Source organism: Mauremys reevesii, linkage group 17 (assembly GCF_016161935.1).
Source record: "Mauremys reevesii isolate NIE-2019 linkage group 17, ASM1616193v1, whole genome shotgun sequence".
Lineage (NCBI taxonomy): Eukaryota > Metazoa > Chordata > Testudines > Geoemydidae > Mauremys > Mauremys reevesii.
This window is the reverse complement of record NC_052639.1, coordinates 23,318,328-23,326,557: the sequence shown is the minus strand read 5'-3', so window position 1 is coordinate 23,326,557 and position 8,230 is coordinate 23,318,328.

The following is an 8,230-nucleotide window of genomic DNA, read 5'->3' as shown; positions in this document are numbered from 1 at the left end:
CTACTAGAGGGGAAGCTGTTCTAGAGTTGATTTTAACAAATAGGGAGGAACTCATTGAGAATTTGAAAGTAGAAGGCCGCTTGGGTGAAAGTGATCATGAAATCCTAGAGTTTGCAATTCTAAGGAAGGGTAGAAGGGAGTACAGCAAACTAGAGACAATGGATTTCAGGAAGGTGGATTTTGGTAAGCTCAGAGAGCTGATAGGTCCAGTCCCATGGGACTCAAGACTGAGGGGGAAAACAACTGAGGAGAGTTGGCACTTTTTCAAAGGGACACTATTAAGGGCCCAAAAGCAAGCTATTCTGCTGGGTAGGAAAGATAAAAAAATGTGGCAAAAGACCAGCTGGGCTTAACCACGAGATCTTGCATGATCTAAAAAATAAAAAGGAGTCATATAAAAAATGGAAACTAGGACAGATTACAAAGGATGAATATAGGCAAACAACACAGGAATGCAGGGGCAAGATTAGAAAGGCAAAGGCACAAATGAGCTCAAACTAGCTATGGGAATAAAGGGAAACAAGAAGACTTTTTATCAGTACATTAGAAGCAAGAGGAAGACCAAGGAGAGGGTAGGCCCACTGCTCAGTGAGGAGGGAGAAACAGTAAGAGGAAAGTTGGAATTGGCAGAGATGCTTAATGACTTCTTTGTTTCGGTCTTCACCGAGAAGTCTGAAGGAATACCTAAGAGAGTGAATGCTAATGGGAAGGGGCAGGCTTAGAAGATCAAATAAAAAAAGAAGTTAAAAATCACTTAGAAAAGTTAGATGCCTGCAAGTCACCAGGGCCTGCTGAAATGCCTCCTAGAATACTCAAGGAGCTGATAGAGGAGGTATGTGAGCCTCTAGCTATTCTCTTTGGAAAATCATGGGAGACGGAGAGATTCCAGAAGACTGGAAAAGGGCAAACATAGTGCCCATCTCTAAAAAGGGAAATAAAAACAAGCCAGGAAAGTACAGAGCAGTTAGTTTAACTTCTGTGCCAGGGAAGAGAATGGAGCAAGTAATTAAGGAAATCATCTGCAAACACTTGGAAGGTGGTAAGGTGATAGGGAATAGCCAGCATGGATTTGTAAAGAACAAATCATGTCAGAGCAATCTGAGAGATTTCTGTGATAGGATAACGAGTCTTGTGGATAAGGGAGAAGCGAAGGATGTGGTATACCTAGAGTTTAGTGAGGCATTTGATACGGTCTCGCATGATATTCTTATCAGTGAACTAGGCAAATACAATTTAGATGGGGCTACTCTAAGGTGGGTGCATAAGTGGCTGGATAACCGTACTCAGAGAGTAGTTATGAATGGTTTCCAATCCTGCTGGAAAGGTAGACCAAGTGTGGTTCCACAGGGGTCTGTTTTGGGACTGGCTCTGTTCAATATCTTCATCAACGACTTAGATATTGGCCTAGAAAGTACGCTTATGAAGTTTGCAGATGATAACAAACTGGGAGGGATTGCAACTGCTTTGGATGATAGCGTCATAATTCAAAATGATCTGGACAAACTGGAGAAGCGGTCTGAAGTTAACAGAATGCAGTTTAATAAAGACAAATGCAAAGTGCTCCATTTAGGAAGGAACAATCAGTTTCACACCTACAGAATGGGAAGAGACTGTCTAGGAAGGAGTACGGCAGAAAGGGATCTAGGGGTTATAGTGGAAACAAGCTAAATGTGAGTGAACAGTGTGATGCTGTTGCAAAAAAGCAAACGTGATTCTGGGATGCATTAACAGATGTGTTGTGAGCAAGACACGAGAAGTCATTCTTCCGCCCTACTCTGGGCTGGTTAGGCCCCAAGTGGAGTATTGTGTCCAGTTGTGGGCACCGCATTTCAAGAAAGATATGGAGAAATTGGAGAGGATCCAGAGAAGAGCAACAAGAATGATTAAAGGTCTAGAGAACATGACCTATGAAGGAAGGCTGCAAGAATTGGGTTTGTTTAGTTTGGAAAAGAGAAGATTGAGAGGGGACATGATAGCAGTTTTCAGGTATCTCAAAGGGTGTCCTAAGGAGGAGAGAGAAAACTTGTTCACCGTAGCCTCTAAGGAAAGAACAAGAAGCAATAGGCTTAAACTGCTGCAAGGGAGGTTTAGGTTGGACATTAGGAAAAAGTTCCTAACTGTCAGGGTGATGAAACAGTGGAATAATTGGCCTAGGGAGGTTGTGGAATCTCCACCTCAGGCGATATTTAAGAATAGGTTAGATAAATGTCTATGCAGGGTGGTCTAGACAGTATTTTGTCCTGCCATGAGGGCAGGGGACTGGACTCGATGACCTCTCGAGGTCCCTTCCAGTCGTAGAATCTGTGAATCTATGAGGTGCTAAGCAATAGCCAGCATGGATTTATCAAGAACAAATCGTGTCAAACCAGCCCTTGATAGCTACTTTAAGGTGGGTGCATAACTGGTTGGAAAACTGTTCTCCGAGAGTAGTTATCAGTGGTTCGCAGTCAGGCTGGAAGGGCATAACGAGTGGGGTTGCACAGGACTCAGTTCTGGGTCCAGTTTTGTTCAATATCTTCCTCAGTGATTTAGATCGTGGCCTAGTTTGCAGATGACATGAAGTGGGAGGGGTTGCCAGTGCTTTGGAGTATAGGATGAACTCTCAAACTGATCTGGACAAACTGGAGAAATGGTCTGAGGTAAATAGGATGAAATTCAATAAGAAGAAATGCAAAGTGTTCCACGTAGGAAGGAACAATGAGTTGCACACATACAGAATGGGAAATAACTGCCTAGGAAGGAGCACTGCGGAAAAGGATCCAAGGATCCTAGTGGACCACAAACTAAATAAGAGTCAACAGTGTAATGCTGTTGCAAAAAAGCCAATATCATTCTGGGATGTATTGGTAGGAGTGTTGAAATCAAGACACGAGAAGTCATTCTTCCACTCTACTCCGTCCTGATTAGGCCTCAACTGGATTCTTGTGTACAGTTCTGGGCATCACATTTTTGGAAAGATGTGGACAAATTGGAGAAAGTCCAGAGAAGAGCAACAAGAATGATGAAAGTCTAGTAACATGACCTATGAGGGAAGATTGAAAGAATTGGATTTGTTAAGTCTGGAGAAGAGAAGACTGAGAGGGGACATTACAGTTTTCAAGTACCTAAAAGGTTATTACAAGGAGGCGGGAGAAAAAATATTCTCCTTAACCTCTCATGATAGGACAAGAATCAAGAGGCTTAAATTACAGCAAGGGAGGTTTAGGTTAGACATTAGGAAAAACTTGCTAAGAGTCAGGGTGGTTAAGCCGTGGAATAAATTGCCTAGGGAGGTTGTTGAATCTCCATCCTTGGAGATTTTTAAGAGCAGGTTAGACAAAGCCCTGTCAGAGATGATCTATATAATACTTAGTCTGGCCTTGAGTGCAGGCGACTGGACTCGATGACCTCTTGGGGTCCTTCCAGTCCTATGATTCTATGATCCAAAGGTCTCTTCTTGCCTTAACATCTACAAATCTCTGCAAAACTAAGTATGGGCCATTGAGCAGCCTCTGATGTTTTCATGTGTCGCCTGCTTCATGTCCAGAAGTAACACTGAGTGAGTGGGGGTGTGGGTGTGACACAGCAGGAGCAGCTCAAAGATGCAAAGGGGCTGTCCAGGGCGGTGACATCACACTAGCCTTTTACAGGAGCTGGGCTGATTGGTCAAAGGAGGTTGGGAAGCGGTGACCTCACAGAGAGTCTATGAGCAGGGGCAGGTAAAGAGGCTGCAGGGTGGGGAAATGGCTTTGCTGCAGGAGTCTCCTTCTCAAGGTCTCCCTTGAGGAGTGAGAGAGAATACAGGGTCACGCCTGTGAGCGTGAGGAGGAGCCTCCTTGGGGTTTTCCCCTTTCCACTGCTAATTGAGTGAGAAGACAGACGTCCCTGTGGAGCAGAGAAGAGCCTCAGAGAGGTTTCATGTTGTTGTTTCATGTTGTCATAGGTTTCCTTCATATGGACTGCATGACCAAGTGGAATTGATGGCAAAACATTGCCATTATGCAGTAAAACATCTTTAAGACTCGTCTTCGATGAATCAACGAACAGTCTCCACTCATGTGGATTGTGAACGATGTTGAGGGCTGCCATCACACCATGGATGTTGTTGCAGGCTACAAGATGGCCTTCCATGAAGAAGAATGGGACAAGATCCTTTTGACGGTCCCGGAGCAGGCTACATGAGGAAATCAGTCCTTTCGTTGGACTTTCTGGTAGAAGAGCCCAGTGATGTTGGAGCTCCCGACCGTCCGTGACAACGCAGCGCTCCAGCAACTGAGCTCTAGGGCTCGCTGCTGAAAGAAAAGCTTCACGAGTGACAAAAGGCAAAGGAGGTGCTGATCTTTAGCCAAGGGCAGGAGCCCCATCCTCCAACATAGAGCATTTCCCTCGTTGTCTGTCTGTGCTGGGGCAGGAGAAATAACACGGCCTCCTGCTTTTGCTATTGCAGAGAGTCGGTTCTGACGGTCTCCTCAAACCCAGGGTGCGAAACAGGCCTCAGAGTTGACTGGGTGTAAACAAGAACTACGCAGATAGACTGAGCCAGCTGGGAATTCAGATGTGCCCCTTTCCTGGAGAGATGGACTGAGCTGTGAGGGGACTGGAAGCGGAGCTCCCAATGTTTAACTTGCACTCGTTCAGCATCTTTCCTGCGAGTGCCGTCACTGTAGGTTAAATCCTCCAGCCCAGGACTCCCCACCAGCTGTGGGCCCGACAAGCTTTCCCTGGGATTGGATTCTGTAGAACAGGGGTGCAGGGAACCAGCAGGTGCATCTGACTCCTTGGTGAGGTTTTGCATGCAAGATGTGTGTGTGAGTCTTTGTGTGTCGGAAGCAGTGAGTGTGGCACTCTCAGTGAACCGACAGAGGGCGACGGTGGTCAGAGTGAGACAAAGGAAGAATAAAGAGGCACCGATGGGCATAACGATGATGATTGTGTTGTGTTTCATTCCTTAGATGTGGTGCCACCGCCTGTCCCTTTAGCCTTGTAGTTTACCAAGAGTGAAATTAAATATCTGTTGAGATACAAGGGAGTGTGTGTGTCCATTCCTGCTAGCTGCACAGGGGTTTGATGTTGCTGCTTTCAATCCTCCAGCTCGGCCGGGATAAGGAACAATTGAGGCCGTCACTGAAGTGAAGGAGGGAGATGATTTTCTGACAGGGAGGGACGGCACCTCTCAAAGGTGTTTGGCAGGTAGCCTCCTTCCCAGGTCTGTCCCGACAACACCCAGTTGAAAAGGGACTCTCCCCAGCCCTCCTCAGCCCGATGAAAACGAGCGACTGAGTGAGCGTGGGGGAGAGCAAGTGATGGAGGGAGATCATAGAATCATAGAACCTCAGGGTTGGAAGGGACCTCAGGAGGTATCTAGTCCAACCCCCTGCTCAAAGCAGGACCAACCCCAACTAAATCATCCCAGTCAGGGCTTTGTCAAGCCAGACCTTAAAAACCTCTAAGGAAGGAGATTCCACCACCTCCCTAGGGAACCCATTCCAGTTCTTCACCACCCTCCTAGTGAAAAAGTTTTTCCTAATGTCCAACCTAAACCTCCCGCTCTGCAACTGAGCGAGCCAGGACCTCGCTGAAGGGGCGGGATGAGGGTGTTCAGTTTTGTGGGGTCAGAAAGTTGGCAACCCCAGATGCAGGGGAAACAACTCAAACACCCAACGAGTCTGGCCAGGGGCAGGACATCAGCTTTGAGGGGAGGGGTGGGTGTGGCAGTGACATCACAAAGGCCTTTTGCAGGAACTCGGCCTATTGGGCAAAGGTGGTGGGGAGGGGGTGACCTCACAGAGAGACCCCGACATCAGCCGGGCAGGACAGAGGTGCAGGGCCAGGCCAGTCTCTGAGACCTCCTGGCTTTGCTGCCGCAAGTCTCCTTCGCGAGGTCTCTCCTCGAGGGCTGAGAGAGAATTAGGATTCAGAGTTGTGAGCATGAGGAGGAACCTCTGTGGAGTTTTCTCCTTTCCTACCACTGATTGTGCCGAAAACAAACTTCCCTTTGACAAGGTAAGAGGCTCAGAGAGCTTTGGAACCTGTTCAGTCTGATCCACCTGGCACAGGCAGCATTCTAGGCCCAGGAAACACTGGCTTCAGGTGGCAGAATTTGATTTCCTCCCTAGGTTTTGATGATTGGAATCTCTGGGGACATTGGGGTTTGTCCTTTTTGGTTTCCCTTTTCCTCTTTCCTCCCTCCTTTCTCCTCTTCTCTTGCTTCTTTTTTCCCTTTTCCAGCTTCCCTCCCTCTACCTAGGAGGGACGGGTCTGGAGTGCAGTCAGGGGAGGGGTATTGCTCTCATTGCGGGAGGTCCTCACCAAGAGGTGGGTCTGGGTCTGAGAGTGATCCCCTCTGATGGTGTCCTGGGCCGTCCTTTGGGACATCTGGTGAGACCCCTCAGCCTCCTGCCCCTCAGAGTCTCAGTGCTGATTGGCTGAGCAGGGGGCTATCGACACCAAGGAGACTCAGGTCAGTTTGGTCTCTTTTCAAATCAGGCAAATAAGTCACAACCAATCCAATGTATGGAATTAATCTTGCTGCTTCTCTCCATTAATTGTCTCTTGGCAGGTCATGATTTTCAATAATGTCCTAGGTCTTCTAAAATACTTGCTGAATAATTACTATGAACCACTGTTGGTCTCTAGCTCACTTGAGGGCACTTTATTCTGATCACTCAATGTGTGAAATTCAAGATGTGAGAGAGAGGCTGAAAGTCAGGAGCAGTGTTTCCTCTAATTTGTTATGTCCATGTGTGGAATGAATTTTGTTTTGGGCACAAATATGGAGGTGAGGTGTGACACATCACCTGCATATTGCGCTCCTTACAAAATTCATTCTGCACATGGATGGTGTGTGGCAGGGGTGAGGCTGAAAGGGTTGGAGTGTGGGAGAGGCTCGGGGGGGGGGTTGGGGCGCAGTGATGTGAGGGCTCCGGCTGGGGGTGCAGGCTCTGGAGTGGGGCTAGCGATGAGGGTCTCAGCATTGGAGCAGAGGGTAGGGGCGCAGGGGGTGAGGGCTCTGGGGTGGGGCTGGGAATGAGGAGATTGGGGAGCAGGTTGCCCCAGGGAGAAAGAACTGCCCCCTCCAGCCCTCTCTCCCCACAGCAGCTCAGGGCCAGATGAGAGGGCACCTGTCTCCAAGCCGCAGCAGCGCCAGTGGGGCTGGGTTGGGACTGAGGGAGGCGACAGGATTTATTTTTCCAAAGTCAAAAGGAGGAAGGGATGGAGTTATGCTTCAGTTTTTACCTCATAACCTTATTCCTGTCTAACCTACAGGACACTATGAGAATAAGACACTATGTCATGTGGTGACATCACAAGAGCAGAGGATGTGAGAACTACAGCAACAGAGATGGCAGTGGGGTTAGAGTCAGATTGTTTCAAATGCGGCATTCGTCGGCTGACATTTAACAGCAACGCTTAGCTAACACCATGGAGAAAGGAATTCTCTGCTAAAGATTCAACTTGCCCCTTTGGCCAACTCTGCCCCTTCCCTGACTGGAGTGTGCTCAGAACAGCCCCACCTCCCCCCGCACACACACACACACACACAAGCCCACAGCTGGGCACCCAGCACAAAGCCAGGGAGGGGGTTGCTTGGCTTGTTTTACTTTTTACTTCGCAGAAGGTTTTTTCAAAAGCATTTTCTGCTCCTGTTCCCCATGGTGAGGAAGCAGATGGTTGTGGGGAAGGGAACCTGAGAGCGGTGGAGCCGAGGCAGTGGGGGGGGGCAGTTGGTGGAGGCTGAAGGGGGCAATGGGGGCAGTTGGTGGAGGCTGAAGGGGGCAATGGGGGAAGTTGGGGGAGGCTGAAGGGGGCAATGGGTTGAAGGAGGCTGGGGCAGAGAGGCAGTTGGGGGGCTGCTCGTCCCCACGGGAGGGGAGGAAGAGGAGCTGCCCTTCTTTCTGAAGCTGTGTCCTGTTAGATCTTGCAACTTCACTGTTCCTGAGCAGGGTCCTGTGATGAAAAGGAAACTAGAGAGATTCGTGGTCCTGCTTTCAGCAGGGGGTTAGGCTGGATGACCTCCTGGGGTCTCTTCCAACCCTCATTGTCTAGGATTCTGTGTTTCTGTGGAGGACAGGTCCATCAATGGCTGTTGGCCAGGGTGGGCAGGGATGGTGCCCCTAACCTCTGTCTGTCAGAAGCTGGGAATTGGGCAACAGGGGATGGCTCCCTGGATGATTCCTGTCTGTTCATTCCCTCTGGGGCACCTGGCACCGGCCGCTATCGGCCGACAGGACACTGGGCTAGATGGAGCTTT